Source organism: Neopsephotus bourkii, unplaced genomic scaffold (genome assembly GCF_033783945.1).
Source record: "Neopsephotus bourkii isolate Nb327-2 ecotype Australia unplaced genomic scaffold, CSIRO-AGI_Nbou_v1 NB_168, whole genome shotgun sequence".
Lineage (NCBI taxonomy): Eukaryota > Metazoa > Chordata > Aves > Psittaciformes > Psittacidae > Neopsephotus > Neopsephotus bourkii.
This window is the reverse complement of record NW_026900684.1, coordinates 17758620-17775096: the sequence shown is the minus strand read 5'-3', so window position 1 is coordinate 17775096 and position 16477 is coordinate 17758620. Positions and strand designations below refer to the sequence as shown.

At 43.6% G+C, this 16477-nt stretch overlaps 1 long non-coding RNA gene across 3 annotated transcripts in view; it reads left to right on the top strand.

Moving 5' to 3' along the window:
* Positions 1 to 16477, top strand: part of LOC133223597 (uncharacterized) — a 227473-nt gene that overhangs the window by 82617 nt on the left and 128379 nt on the right. For 2 of the 3 annotated variants that reach the window (XR_009728626.1, XR_009728628.1), the window contains one exon: positions 3613 to 3742. The exons of the other annotated variant lie outside the window; for it this stretch is intronic. This is a non-coding gene — a long non-coding RNA (uncharacterized LOC133223597). The remainder of the gene's footprint in view (positions 1 to 3612; positions 3743 to 16477) is intronic. 3 annotated transcript variants of the gene reach the window in all.

Genomic DNA, 16477 nt, shown 5'->3' with positions numbered 1-16477 from the left:
ATACTGATTGACACTATCATGTGTTTGTGTAGATACCATTCCTTACAGCACAGTAAATTCTTCAGGTGCAGAGACCATTAAATGATAGGGTAGCTGAGTCTCAACAATATTTAGGGAGCATGTAGATGTAAAGTATGAAATTTGAATGGCTGTTCACTAGTGATTTTCTGGTGTGTGTTCAGTGTCCTCTCCCATGATAATTAGCTGAATACTTGTGAGGCTCACCAGGGTTGCTTCTGAATGCAGTCAGGTTTACTGGTGACAGCTAGCCCCTACTTAAAGCACCTTATTATTACAACTAATATGCCTTGATTTCAGATCCTAGGCTAAACATGTACATCTTGCAGTCCGCAGAAAGCATTTAGTATGTTTTGAGATGTAATGCCCATAGAAACTCATAAAAGTATAGTCAGATTGGGGTATTACTTGACAGACCAGCACAGACATTTTTGTGACATGAGCTACTGCTAGGACTGCCACTGCAAAGGCAGCAGAGTGCCATGCCTTGTGTTGTAGCTGCTTCATGGGTACTGGCATATAAGACCTATTAGCGATATGTGCTCAACAGCTGCAACCTTCTGGTTGCAACTCTTCATTATCCTTAGATGTCTAATAAATTCTGCTCTTTCCTGTTACATAACTCTTTTTCTTATTCACACCCTTCAGGGAACAGAGAAAAGGAACAGACAAGTGTGTGAGAAAGGAAGAAAGGGAGCCCTTCTTTTCCCTACATTTTAATATCTGTAGAAGGGAAACTTTACAGGCTAGGAGAATACCATGAAAAATTATTTTCTGCTCTGGAGAAGGAGATCACTTGCAAGATGTAAATGTTTCTTATTTCTTTTTCTTTTTTTAGATTTGAAGGAAGCAATAGTAAAACTGTTAAGCATGCTTCATCCTTAAAAAAGAACGTAGGAGGAAGTAGTAACCGAGGGCTTTTTCTGAGCATTTTTTAGATTTGGGTTAGGGCTTTGGTTTGGTAGTTTGTTAGGTGTGTTTTTTATGTATCACTTTCCTCTTGAAATTCAGATGGAATAAGTAATAGGTAAATTTGGGGCTGGCAAGCTTTGGAATACTGAGGAAAGGGTTTCCCACATACAGTACTGCTGGCAGAACTGCTTCTTATAGAATAAAAGAGCTTCAGTGTCTTCCATTGTGAATGTCAAAAACTCTAATGAACTCTGTACTAGCAGAACTGGCTAATACAATTTGTACAGTTAGATTTCTGCTAGCTGACATAGAAATTATCCTCTTGTAATCTTATTCAGTGCAGGAAGGACAGGATTGTCATCAAGTCATATGATAATGTTTGGCCATCTCTCTGCATTTCTTTTCACTCTTCCTCCCAATCCCTGTTGTACCAGTATGTGCCAGGAGACATTGCTGATCCATTGGATTACAGTGGTTTTAAAGAAGCATAACTGAATAGATATTTGTTAGTATCAGCCAATCCTCATTTGTTCTGTTTTCCTTGCATTTCCCATTGCAGCAGAGACTTTGAATATAATTTTTCTAACTATCAATTCTTTGTTGAAAAAGGTTCTGTGCCTCAGGGTGGGTCTTAGTCATGTTGGTGATTTAAGCTTTTTGCTTCTTTGACCAGAAGACAAGTGAATCTTAAGGTGTTTCCAGGAATAGATTTCCTTCAAACGAGAATTTTCAAAATTGCTTTCCACTGATAGGGGGCTCATGAGGCAATCCAAACAAATATTCCCACTAAAGAGCAAGCTCTAAATTCTGCTGTATGAACCATTAGATCTGCAGCACTGCAATGAAAAATATTGTTTAGGCTTCTTAACAGCTTTGAATGCATATGGTCAATTCTTCATAGAATCTTGGAATCATTTAGATTGGAAGGGACCTTAAGGCTCATCCAGTTCCAACCCCCATACCACAGGCAGGGACACCTTCCACTAGACCAAGTTGCTCAAAACCCCGTCCAACCTGGCTTTGAACAGTCAGGGATGGGGCAGCCACAGCTTCTCTAGGCAACCTGTGCCAGGGCCTCACCAGCCTCACAGTAAAGAATTTGCTCCTAATATCTAATCTAAATCTTCCCTCTGTCATCTTAACGCCATTCCCCCTTGTCGTATGACTACATGCCCTTGTAAGACGTCCCTCTCCAGCTTTCCTGTAAGGCTTCTCTAAGGTCTCCCTGGAGCCTTCTGTCCCTGGAGACTTCTCTAGGTTGAACAAGCCCAGCTCTCTCAGTCTGACTTCATATGGGAGGTGCTTCAGCCCTCTGATCATCTTTATAGCCCTCCTTTGAACCCGCTCATATACATCTACATCCTTCTTATGTTGCGGTCCCCAAAGCTGAATGCAGTACTCTAGGTAGGATCTCATTAGGGTGGAGCACAGGGGGAGAATCACCTCCCTTGACAGCTGGCCACACTTATTTTGATGCAGCTCAGGATATGGTTGACTTTCTGGGCTGCAAGTGTACATTGCTGCGTAATTCTGATATCATTTTCATTGTCATCATGGCTTCCAAGCCAGTCTTCATTCAGTGGTAGGTTGGACTAAGCCAGCTGTCCACCCAGATGCTCTCTGTACTCTTCCTTAGCAGTAAAGGGGGAGAAAACAGGAGGGAAAATATTCATTGGTCAAGATAAAGATGGGGAGATCACTTACCAGTTGCTGTCAAAGGTAAAGCAGATTCTACTTGGGTAAGAGTGATTTGATTTATTACCACTTAAAATAGATGTGGATAGTGAGAAACAAAGACAAAAATTAAAAGAACAGTTCTTCCCCCACTCAACTCCCAGTGCAAGGGATGGGGAATGGGGGATTGCAGTCAGTCCATAATAGTTCCTCTCTGCCACTCCTTCTTCCTCATGCTTTTCCTCTGCTCTGCTGTGTGTCCTTTGTAAGCCATAATTCCTGCCAGGAGCCTGCTCCAGTGCGGACTTTCCACATGCTGCAGCTTGCTCCAGGGAAATATCTAGCTGCTCTGGCATGGTGACTTCCATGGGCTGCAGGGCAACATCTACTCTTAGCACCTGAAGCATCTCATCCTCCTCCTCCTTCCTCTGACACTGTTGTTCATACGGCTGTTTTATCACACTTCCACCTACTGTTTCATCCCCCTCTCCCCAGTTCCTGTGCTTGTATGGTATTTTTGCCCTTTCTTTTACGTGTTTTCACAAGAGGTCCCACCAGCTCAGTTACTGGGCTCAGTTGTGTCCTGCAGTGAGTCTTTTGTAGAGCCATCTAAAACCAGCTGTGTCAGGCATGGGGCAGCCCCTGTTTTTTTCTCATAGAGATTACCCCTGCAGCCCCATCCCATTTCCAACTCCTTGCTATGTACACCCAATACACCAACAGTTAGTCTTCATCTTAAGTTTAAAGGTGAAATCATACAGCTGCTAAAATATATCTGTTATTGAGAATCCTTATACTGAGTATGGATATGCAAATCAGATGCTGCAGTTAGGCTCACTATACAAAGAATGTTTTGTCAGTTTTCCTAGGAGTGGGAGTGGGAGCTATACTGGTTTCATTGGCAACTCAGGCCTTTAACAGGGATGCAGAAGTTAAATGCACCTTTTCTGTCATACAAAAATACCTGCTAGAATAGTATTTTTTTTTTTTTTTCATCTTGTCTTACAGATGTCTAGGATGACTTCATGTAGGGCGTTACTGCTGGTTGTGGAACTGCAGCTAGACATGATGATCTTACTGAATTCAGGGCAGGTTAAGAAGATTCAGCCCTATCTGATCAGCTTCCATGACAGAACAGGTAAATGTTCTCCGATGTTATTCTGTCAAAATAGTTCAGAATATAAAATCTCTTTTACAGTATGTCCAAGCTAACCCAACTCTTTCTGGAACAGCCAGGTTGGGAAGTGACTGAAGGTGCAATTGTGCCAACAGATCTGAGGAAGCTATGATTTCCATCAAAGGAGCTGGTGGGAAGGAGGTAGAGAAGGTGAGGAGCAGTCTGAGGAAAGCCTGAGGGTGATCAGCATTAAATAACACATCTTGGTAGAAAGCATTAAACATTTAGTTACTAGTCATTTCTGGTGAGAAATAGATGAGAGGCAGATGACATTCTGTGATGGAAGATAGTATTCCAGACTACTGGCTGGATTGACAATAAGTAAAATTATTGGCTGTGGTTTAACATTGATTACAGAATTGGTACACACATACAAATTAGTTGTCAGATGTTAGTACACTGCTGGCCAGAGAAATTCTCATTGGAAGACTGTATGCTCTGAGCAGTCAAGAATGGGACCCCAGAAAAATCACTTTGCAAATAGGATTCATGCTATGAAACTGTGAGCATGTCTAATAATGAAAACAGAAGGGAAAAGTAAGAATAAGGAATACTTAGGCTACAGGTCATCAATACTTAATTCAAAAAGTGGTATGCTGTCATCGTCTGCTAGGGGGAGATCTCGCAGAGCTGCATTTCTCAAGAAAAAGAAAAAGTAATGGGGTATTTTGGTGGAGCTGTTGTCTTAGCACTGTTCTACAACTGTCATCACTGGAAGGTAAGTGAGGTGGAAAACATGGGCAAACCACAGCCACAAAAGACAGTCTGTATTGCTGCTGAGTTGTTCTTGCTCCTTTCCCATGCTGGTGACATGTTCCATTCATCTGTCTCCCACACCATTTTTTTTCTCATTTTGATTCCCCTTTTCCCTCTCTTCATGTTTCTCCTCAGTACTTCTACCCCCTTTTCCTTGATAAAACTGTTGCTCACCAGTAAGTCAGTGTTGTGTAATCTCGTAATTGTTTCTTTTACTGTGTCTTTCCTTCTCTTCTCTTGTACTGACATTCATAAAGCTTTTGCAAAGAGTCAGTTAAACATTATGGAACAAGCAGGCTGTTTCTTTCAGAGTATTTTCTGAAATGTGTGAATGGAAATAAAGTTAACCTGTTGTCGTGGTTTAAACCCTGTCGGCAAGTCAGCCACGCAGTCTACTCCCCCCCCTCCACTTTCTTCCCTTCCCCCTTGCTCCCAGATGGATGGGGAGGAGAATAATAATAACGATAAGGGAAATAACAAGGGAAGAGAATACAATACCACCTGCCAACTGAGCCTGACCGAGCTGTGAGTGCCCTTCCAGTTAACTCCCAGTTACATTCCGGGCATGATGTGCTGTGGTATGGAATAGCTCCTTGACTAGTTTGGGTCAGGTGTCCTGTCTCTGCTTCCTCCCAGCTTCCCCTCCTCCCTGGCAGAGCATGAGACTCACAAAGTCCTTGTTCAGAGTAAACATTACTGAGCAGCAACTAAAAACATCGGTGTTATCAGCGCTGTTCCCTGGCTGAAAGTCAAAACCACAGCACTGCACCAGCTGCTAAGAAGGAGAAAAAATGACTGCTACTGCTGAACCCAGGACATTATCCACCCCTTATTCCATACCATTCACGTCATGCTCAGATCCCACATTTTCAATATACCATCGGTCTTACATATATACATTCACATACACAGATTGAGAGAAAGAGATCATTTCTTAGTGCATGGACCAGTCCCTATAATGCTGCTGAGTCCATTCAGTCCATGATGTCAGGTTCCATCTCCTGTAACAGTCTTTCGGGGCAGGAGAGGCTGTGTGCAGTGTTGGATCATTGCCTGCTGATGCTGATCATTCCTTTACTGCAGAACTTGTCTGGTTCTGTCAAAGTTCATTCTTGGCTGGGATAATGGTCAGAGGGAAGTCAGGGCCAGTTGCTGGTGACCTGAAGACATCTAGTTGATGGGCTATAAAAGTGTTACACAGCAGGCAATAGCATACAATTAAATTCATTGGCTGTTTTCCCCTAAATTCAAATCCCCTTGAGGTACACATTGGACTTCCCCATCTTCCCGCATTACCCACCAAGTATATCCTGGTCCCTGAGCAAAAGCAATCCCACTTGTGGGTTTGCCTTTACCTGAAGCAGGAATAACCCAGACTGTCTTCCCCAGCAAATTCTTCATGTGCACCACAGGAACTTTGTCCCCCTCTACAATACGTAAAAGTTCTGACTGAGCTGGGCCAGCCCTGTTGGCAGATCCTCTGGTGGCCTTTGGTAAGTGTGTATCCCAATGCTTGAAAGTTCCCCCACCCATTGTTCTCAGTGTAGTTTTTAACAGCCCATTGTACCGTTCCATTTTCCCAGAGGCTGGTGCATGGTAAGGGATGTGATATACCCACTCAATGCCATGCTCTTTGGCCCAAGTGTCTATAAGGTTATTCTGGAAATGGGTTCCATTGTCTGACTGCATTCTTTCTGGGGTGCCATGTCACCACAAAATGTGTTTCTCAAGGCCCAGGACAGTGTTCCAGGCAGTGGCGTGAGGCACAGCGTACGTTTCCAGCCATCCGGTGGTTGCTTCCACCATGGTAGGCACATGGCGCTTGCCTTGGCAGGTTGGTGGGAGTGTGATATAATCAGTCTGCCAGGCCTCTCCATGTTTGTATACTTCAGCCATCGTCCTCCATACCAAAGAGGCTTTAACCATTTGGCTTGTTTAATTGCAGCACGTTTCATGCTCATGAATAACCTGGGCAATTGTGTCCATTGTTAAGTCCACCCCTCGATCACAGGCCCATCTGTATGTTGCCTCTCTGCCCTGATGGCCTGAAGTGTCATGGGCCCACTGGGCCAAAAATAATTCACCTTTATGTTGCCAATCTAAGTCCATCTGAGCCACTTCAATCTTAGCAGCTTTATCCACTTGTTGGTTGTTCTGGTGTTCCTCAGTGGCCCGACTCTTGGGTACATGGGCACCTACATGGCGTACCTTCACCACCAGGTTCTGCACCTGGGCAGCAATATCTTTCCACAGTGCAGCAGCCCAGATAGGTTTACCTCTACGTTGCCAGTTGCTCTGCTTCCGTTGCTGCAACCACCCCCACAGGGCATTTGCCATCATCCATGAGTCAGTACAGACATAAAGTACTGGCCACTTTTCTTGTTCAGCAATGTTCAGGGCCAGCTGGATGGCTTTCACCTCAGCAAACTGACTTGATTCACCCTCTCCTTCAGCAGTTTCTGCAACTTGTAGGTGAGGACTCCATACGGCTGCCTTCCATCTCTGATGTTTTCCCACAATACAGCAGGACCCATCAGTAAACAAGGCATACTGCTTTTCACTTTCTGACAGTTGATTATACAGTGGGGCCTCTTCAGCATGCATCACCTCCTCCTCTGGTGACATTCCAAAATCTTTGCCCTCTGGCCAGTCCATGATGACTTCTAGAATGCCTGGAAGACTGCAATTTCCTACTCGAGCTTCTTGTGTAATTCGTGCAGCCCATTTACTCCATGTGGCATCGGTTGCATGATGTGTAGAGGAGACCCTGCCTTTGAACATCCCGCCCAGCACGGGCAACCAGGGTGCCAGGAGGAGCTGTGCTTCAGTGCCAATCACTTCCAAAGCGGCTTGAACCCCTTCCTATGCTGCCAGTATCTCTTTCTCAGTTGGGGTATAGCTTGCCTCAGATCCTTTGTATCCCTGACTCCAAAAGCCAAGGGGTCGACCTCAAGTCTCCCCTGGAGCTTTCTGACCATGGTCTCCAGGTAGGGCCATTCTCCCCAGCTGTGGTGTACAATACATTTTTTCACATCTGGCCCGGTCCGAACTGGTCCAAGGGCCACTGCATGAGCTATCTTAACGTTTAATTTGCTCAAAGGCTTGTTGTTGCTCAGGGCCCCATTTAAAATCATTCTTCTTCTGGGTCACATGATAGAGAGGGCTTACAATCCAACTGTAATTTCGGATGTGCATTCTCCAGAGCCCCACTGCACCCAAGAAAGCTTGTGTTTCTTTCTTATTAGTTCACAGTATCACAGTATGTTAGAGATTGGAAGGGACCTCAAAAGATCATCTAGTCCAATCCCCCTGCCGGAGCAGGAACACATAGATAAGGTTACACAGGAACGTGTCCAGGCGGGCTTTGAATGTCTCCAAAGAAGGAGATTCCACAACCTCCCTGGGCAGCCTGTTCCAGTGTTCCGTCACCCTCACTGAGAAGAAGTTTCTTCTCAGGTTTAAGTGGAACCTCTTGTGCTCCAATTTGTACCCATTACCCCTTGTCCTTTCATTGTTTGCCACTGAGAAGAGCCTGGCTCCATCCTCGTGACACTCCCCCTTTATATATTTATATACACTAATAAGGTCACCCCTTAATCTCCTCTTCTCCAAACTATAGAGACCCAGCTCCCTCAGTCTCTCCTCATAAGGGAGATGCTCCACTCCCTTAATCATCTTAGTTGCCCTGTGCTGGACTCTCTCCAGCAGGTCCCTGTCCTTTTTAAACTGAGGGGCCCAGAACTGTACACAATATTCCAGATGAGGTCTCACCACGGCAGAGTAGAGGGGTAGGAGGACCTCTCTCGACCTACTAACCACCCCCTTCTAATACACCCCAGGATGCCATTGGCCTTCTTGGCCACAAGGGCACAGTGTCGGCTCATGGTCACCCTGTCGTCCACCAGGACCCCCAGGTCCCTCTCCCCTACACTGCTCTCTAACAGGTCGTTCCCCAATCTATACTGGAACCTGGGGTTGTTCCTGCCCAGATGCAGGACTCTACACTTTCCCTTGTTATATTTCATCAAGTTATTCCCCGCCCAGCTCTCCAGCCTGTCCAGGTCTCTCTGGATGGCAGCACAGCCTTCTGGCGTGTCGGCCACCCCTCCCAGCTTAGTGTCATCAGCAAACTTGCTGATAGTATACTCAATTCCCTCATCTAAATCGTTGATGAATATATTAAATAATACTGGTCCCAGTACCGACCCTTGAGGCACTCCACTAGATACAGGCCTCCAACTAGACTCCGCCCCATAGACTACAACTCTCTGGCTTCTCTCCTTCAGCCAGTTCACAGTCCACCTCACTACCCGATCATCCAGATCACACTTCCTCAATTTAGCCACAAGGATGCTGTGGGAGACCGTGTCAAACGCTTTGCTGAAGTCAAGGTAGACCACATCCACCGCTCTACCATCATCCATCCACGGTGTTATTTCCTGGTGGAGACACCAGGAAATGGTGGAGACATTGCTGTTATCTTGTTGATCACATCTGTGAGGAGCTGGTGACATCCATCTTGCCATTTTATTCCCCAAAATCAAATCTCCTGTGTAGGTCCCTTGACCTTACTCTGTTTTATGGCAAAACCGGTGGCTTTCAGCAGGATTTGGATTATTTTCTTCTCTTTCTCAAAGACTTCTGCTGCTGTATTGCCCCACACAATAATGTTCTCAATGTATTGCAGGTGTTCTGGAGCTTGCCCCTGTTCCAGTGCAGTCTGCATCAGTCCATGGCAGATAGTAGGGCTGTGTTTCCAGCCCTGGGGCAGTTGGTTCCAAGTGAACTGGACACCCCTTCAAGTAAGAGCAAACTGTGGCCTGCACTATGTTGCCAAAGGAATTGAGAAAAATGCATTGGCAATATCAGTTGTGGCATACCACTTGGCTGCCTTTGACTCCAGCTCATACTGAAGTTCTAACATGTCCAGTATGGCAGCACTCAATGGTGGTGTGACTTCATTCAGGCCACGATAGTCTACTGTTAGTCTCCATTCTCCATTAGACTTTCGCACTGGCCATATGGGGCTATTAAAGGGCGAGCGGGTCCTACTGCTCACTCCTTGTCTCTCCAGTCTACGGATCAGCTGATGGATGGGAATCAGGGAGTCTCGGTTGGTGAAATATTACCTCCGGTGCACTGTTGCGGTCGCAATTGGCACTTGTTGTTCTTCGACTTTCAGCAACCCCACAACAGAAGGATCCTCTGAGAAACCAGGCAAGGTGGACAGCTGCTCAATTTCCTCAGTGTCCAAAGCAGCAATACCAAAAGCCCATCGGTACCCTTTTGAGTCTTTGAAGTACCCTCTCTTGAGGTAGACTATGCTGAGGATGCATGGAGATTCTGGATCAGTCACAATGGGGTTCTTTTGCCGTTTCCTCCCAGTCAGGCTGATTTCAGCCTCCAGTACAGTCAGCTCTTGGGATCCTCCTGTCAATCCAGAAATATAAATGGGTTCCACCCCTTGACAGCTTGATGGCATCAGGGTACAGTGTGCACTGGTATATACTAGAGCCTTATACTTCTGTGGGACTGATGTGCCAGGCCATCTGATCCACACAGCCCAGTAAATCCGATTGGCCTCTACCTCCACCTGGCTGGAGGCAGGGCCACTCTAATAGTCATCACAATGTTGGACATAGAAAGGGATTATTCTTTGTTATCACAGGAGCTGGAGTAAAATCAGCTCTTCCGCTCCATCTGGGAACCTGCTCACCAGAGACTGAAGCCGCAGCTCTGTGTCTGTGTATTGTCTATAGATTGTTTCTCAATGCACTTTATGGTACAGTGTTTAAAAGACATGCAGGCTTATTAAGCTTCTGACCATTATCTTTACAGCTCATGCCTGCACCAGCAGAATTAAAGATGTTGCATCACTAATATCTTACACATGGATGTTCAGCAGTGTGGGAATGTGGGTTTCAGTTCCAAGTATTCTCATTTGCTGCATCAACAAATGTAATTCCTAAAAGAAACACTTCTCTGGATGTTGGTATCACAAAAATAGTTGGTTTCACTACTGCAAAAAAGAGTTTAGTACTGATAACTGGTATAATATTGCGCAGTAGGCTCAGACTGAGGCTTTCTTTGGTGGATTCCTGGATCTGGTGGAATCGCTTATACAAATGTTCCTTTAGTGTGCCACGGTGATGTGGTAGCATTAACCACTTGCTAAGTCCTACATCTGAGGAGGAACAACCCCAGGCACCCATTCTGGGTGCTGACTGGGTCGTAGGCAGCTCTGCAGAGAAGGGCCTTGGGGTCCTCGTAGATGGCAGGCTGGCAGCCAGCAATGGACCTTTGGGGCAAAGGTGGCCAACAGCATCCTGGCCTGCATTAGGAAGACTCTTGCCAGCAGGTCAAGGGAGGTGGTCTTTACTCGGCACTGGTGAGTCATCCCATCTGGAGTGCTGTGTCCAGTTATAGGCTCTTCCCAGTACAAGCAAAATACAGACTTACAGGAGTGAGTCCAGCAAGAGCAATAGAGATAAGGCACTGGAGCATCTCTCCTATGAAGAGAGCCTGAGAAAGCTGCAACTGTTTAGCCTGAGGGACAGAAGGCTTGAGGGGAATCTCATCAAGATATATAAATGCTTAATGGGAGGGAATACAGATGAGGGAGCCAGACTGTTCTCTGCGATGCCCAGTGATACAAGTTGCAGTGGGCACAAGGAAACAGTTTTCTACTTTACGGGTGGTTAAACACTGGAACAGGTTGCCCAGAGGGATTGTGTAGTCTCCAGCCTTCTTGATATTCAGAACTCAGCTGGACACCTCCCTGAGCGCCCTGCTCTAGCTGACCCTGCTTGAGCAGTGGAACTGGACTAGACACTCTCAAGAGGTCCCTTCCAACCTAAATGATTCTGTGAATACAAATAGAAGCAATAATTAGCCTGAGTTCTGGGACAAAATCTTTGGGTTAAAATGATGTAGAGGTTCATAGCAGAATAGGTCAGAACATATCTCTGAGCAGCCAGTTTTGTTGCTCTTTCACTCTGTATACAGTTAAGTAGTCAGTCTTATTTCTTTTATCCTTCATCCCTTATGTCTTTGCTGCATTCTGATTTTTGTGCCAGGAGGAAAAAAAAACCTACTATGAAAAAAACTGTGCTAGAGCTGAACTCCTGCAGTTTAAGAAGGGAAAAAATAGTCAATGGGGGAAGGGGAAGAATGTCTGGCACAGCTGTTCCCAAGAGCTTTGTCTCACCTTGAGTAGAGCTAATAAATATGACAAAAGTATTAAAGTATTATTCATCTTTTGGTTTTAACGTAAGGTTAAATGTATCTAAATGCAAATGTTTTTATCCAAAGACTTTTATGTTTCAGGATAATTCACTGAACTGTGAGTTACAGAAGGTTTTAAGACTCTTGAACTTAGGCAAAGTGCAGAAAATCTTCTAATTTCTGAGGTTTTCATCTTGACGTCTTGAATCATTTTTTCAAAGAAGAATCGTCTTGAAAAAGAAAAAAAAGGTGGGGGGGGGGGGGGGGGGGGAAGGGAGGAAATGGAAGCAAACAGAAATTCAAAGAACTTGCCCAAATTCCAAGGGTGCATGAATGGCAGAGCCAAAACCAGAAAACGGATTTCCAAACTCCAATATGGCTCATTCTATTTGATGAACAGGTTTTCCTGTCCTCTTAGTACTTCACCTGCTTTGTTCCAAAGTAAAGATGAATCGTCTCTGCCTTCACATGCTATGCTCTCAGAGTTAATATTTCTCCTAGGATTCAGCCTCTCAAATATAAAGGACATTTTTGTTCCTGTACTTTTGGTGTGGGGGACCAACCACCTTCTTGCTAACACAATTCAGAGATTAATGTTCCTAAGCAGTTCTGCGATAGAAAGGTAGAAAGAAATTTTGTCAGCCTGCTGGTGCTGAAGCTGGGATAATGATGAATATTTAATCTCTTTGGCAATTTTAAATCAATCTCCCTTATTTGGAGGGCTAAATGAGCCTTTTACTTAATTGTTTTACTTATCCTTTGACCAGTTTTTAATATTTGAAGGTCATCTTTAATAAAAGTGAAGAAAAATTCAAAACAAGTCAATATGAGTAGTAATAAAGAATGCATTTAGAAAATGTTGTCAAAACAATTGGACTTTTATGGGTTTTTTTAAGGTGCTTTTTCCCCCTAAGCTATTTGATTAAATTGAAATTAAATTGAAAAAAGCCTTGGTGTTACTAAATATCACCTGGGGGCGGGGTTTTTTTTATTATTTGTATTAATTATTTATTTTACTTCATGAAAACAAATTCACACAATTCTATTTAACTTACTGGCAAGAGTCCTGAAAGACTGAGTACTTCAGAGAATGCCAGTCCTGCTGCTTTGACTGTTCCCTCATTGTTGATATTTGACTTCTGCAGAATGATTGTGACACCAAGAACAAGCATATCACTTTATCTGTGAAGGTGGAAGGAAACAGTGACATACTTCATTCCCTTTTTGCCTTTTGGAGCAGCACATGCTTGGCTTTTGCCTTGCCCCCATCAGTGGTCTACTCTTTTCTACAGCCTACCTTTTTCTTTGAAGAGCAGGAATGTTGATGCCAGTGCTATGATAGTTATACACCACAAACACAATTTCTATGGAGAGGGGGGAGCATCAGTAGCAGTAGTAGTTCACTTCCTTTTTTCTTCCCCCCCCCCCCCGCCCCCCCCTTTTTTTTTTTCTTTCCTCCTTACTGAGTGAAGAGATTTCCAGGGATTGTGAGTCTGGTGTTTGGGAGTCCTGTTTAGAGCAGGCTGGCAGGTTTCCCCTTTTGCTCTTCAGGTTATGTAAGCCTCCTATTCCTTTTGCAGAAGATAGCAACAGTATTGATTTACTGCTCCAAGTGTTTGGGTGTGATTTATGACAAGGAACATACCATGCAGAATTCAGGATGGGGTTTGATATCCTAGGCCAGGCAAAATAAGTGGAACCCTTGCAGGGGTGTTTTTATTGATCACTGTACGTATTCATCCAAAATCTGATCCTAGCACTCATTTAGAACTGGAAGAGTGTAAACAGGTATGAAAATCCATCCTATTATCAGACTGCTGCCTTTATTAAAAACACACAGAAAAAGAAGGTTTGTGCCCTTTTCTGCTTGATTCTTTATGTGCTCACTTTCTCCTTGGTGCAGTTTTTGTGTGTTCCTATGGCAGGTTGTGGTCCCACTTCTGCTTTCAGCTTGGCTGTCTCCAGCTTTTTCCTTTCATTGGTACATCCCTTACTAAAAGGTGCTGAAGAGCCTTAGTTGTCCTTAGCACTCCTTCTCTCCTCCCCTTTACATTTCAGCTCAGATCCTGAAAGGCTGGCCACAAGGGAAGAGGCAGAATGGAGGCTACAGCAAGAAGGTTAGGGTGGAAGAGAAGGAAGGAAATATTTCTTCCTTTGCTTTTTGGCAGTAATCCCATTTTATGCAGTATAGTTATGTAGAGCTACAGCCTGAGAATCCAGTTCTTTACCAGGCAAAGCTACACTATAGAAGAATAGCATCATATTACTTTTGTAGTATAAGATTGAGGTGTACAAAGCCTGATTCTGTCTTTAAGTAGTATAGAGTTGTGCAACCTGGGACTTCTTGTATTTGATACACATGGACTATTTCTCTCTGATTAACTCAAAGATGAAACGATGTTCAAAGAATTGTCTTGCATAGTAGAGAGAACAACTGAAGTTTCTAGCACAGAAATAGGAAGGAGGGGAATACATGGTTCAAGCTGGCTTAAAGTGATCAATCTAGGTAGGCAGATCCTACTAAGGCTGATATCTGAGCTCTCTTGTTTCATCTTTTTTTCTCTCTCATATTTTCACATTCATAGAATGATGGAATCATAGAACAGTTAGGGTTGGAAAGGACCTTAAAATCATCTAGTTCCAACCCCCCTGCCATGGGCAGGGACACCTCACACTAAACCATGTCACCCAAGGCTCTATCCAACCTGGCCTTGAAGACCGCTGGGGATGGAGCATTCACAACTTCCCTGGGCAACCCATTCCAGTGCCTCACCACCCTCACAGTAAAGAACTTCTCCCTTATATCCAATCTAAACTTCCCCTGTTTAAACCCGTTATCCCTTCTTCTGTCACTACAGTCCCTAATGAAGAGTCTCTCCCCAGCATCCTTGTAGGCCCTTTTCAGATACTGGAAGGCTGCTATGAGGTCTCCATGCAGCCTTCTCTTTTCCAGGCTGAAGAGCCCCAACTTTCTCACCCTGTCTTCATACAGGAGGTGCTCCAGTCCCCTGATCATCCTTGTGGCCCTCCTCTGGACTTGTTCCAACAGTTCCATGTCCTTTTTATGTTGAAGACACCAGAACTATACACAATACTCCAAGTGAGGTCTCACTACAGCAGAATTTGAATTAGTATTCTAAGCCTTATTAATCATTAGCCTCCATGTGCCAAGACAGTAAATTAAAATCTGTGGGATAATGTTTTGTGTCATCATTTTTATTTTTTAAGGCTGATGCCGGCACACTATAGGTATAGGATTAAAAGGATGGAAAAAAGGGAATACAGCATGTTTATGCTCAGACTAAACAGATGTTACGCGCTATATAACACTGTCTTGGAGCATCCACAAACTCTTCCATTAAGTAAGGCATGAGTTACCCTTTCCAAAACTGTGGGAAGAGAAGTTTGTATAAGTCCCTCAAAAATACTTGTATATCTTGTTGGGTTTTTGGGGTTTTTGTTTTGTAGCATTTGAGCTGCCTGAAATGTTACAACCTGTTTTTTCACTGTAAGAATTTTTGAGAGGTAGTTGAAAAGCAAGAAATTGCTTGGGTTCAGTTTTAGTTTGGGTTTTGTTGTTGTTTTTTTTTCACAGATTTTCCAGCTAGTGTTACTATTTACTCAGTTATTGTCTTCCTACTGACAGCCTACTGGCAGTGTTTTCTTTCCCCAGCCTGTCTAAGCAAGCCATCTTTCCTTGTTGTACCTTTTGGTCTGTCTGATATCCAACACTAGTCCCTAAAGGTAATATCAGTGTCTGCTAATTGTATACACAACTTTATCTAGAATAGTAATATTGAAATTGCATTTCATATGTAACTGGAATCATAAAGTGAAATGTGCTATGGTCTAACTTCAGTTAAAAGACTTCTGAAAGGCTGTATTGACAACTTTAATATCACATCTGTGATCTTACATCCTTACAGCAAATGTCAGTTTTGTTTATGTTACCAATTCAGGGTGATAGGTCCTAGGACATATTAAAAATGAGGTTCCTAAAAGAAATATGTTACGGCAGCATGATCAAAATCTATTATTAAAGAGTGTCATATACTTTAAAAAAAATAAATTCAATCACAAGATTAAAACCTTCCAGAAGGCATGAGAGGTGTTGGTCATATACGTGGCTACGTTTGGGGGGTTTTCTTCTTAAAAATAATAGTTTATTTAAGCAGAGTAGTTAATTTAACTACAGTGTTGAATTACTGATGCACTCAAGTAATAGTACAAATCATGCTATGGAGGCAGAAAATTAGAAATAAAAAGAATGTCACATGGACCAAAGGTGACTATTATCATTGTTGATTGCCAAAGAGGTATGAACAGGCTCTTCATGATGTGGAAGCTAAGCAGAGAGAGGCAATCAGAGGGAGTTGTTACGTAAGAGTATTTAGCAGCACTTTCAGTTTCCAGAGACAAAATTAGAAGTGCTAGACACTTCAAAATTTACCTCTGCTTGTCAACTTTCTATGAGGACCATGTTTCAGAGGGTCATTTTAATCAAAATGAAAGGCACATCCTATTAGGACAGCTTTGCTGACAAATAATTAAGATGAATTACTAGCATACACTTGTCCCAGATGCCTTGTTGATGTCAGTTTGTTGGAGGCACTGGGAAGGCTTACAGTATATGCTTTGCTTTTTAAAAGCTATTTACAGTCCAAGTTAGCCATTCTAACTAATTGAAAAGAACTTAATCCTAGAGCTGTCACTAGG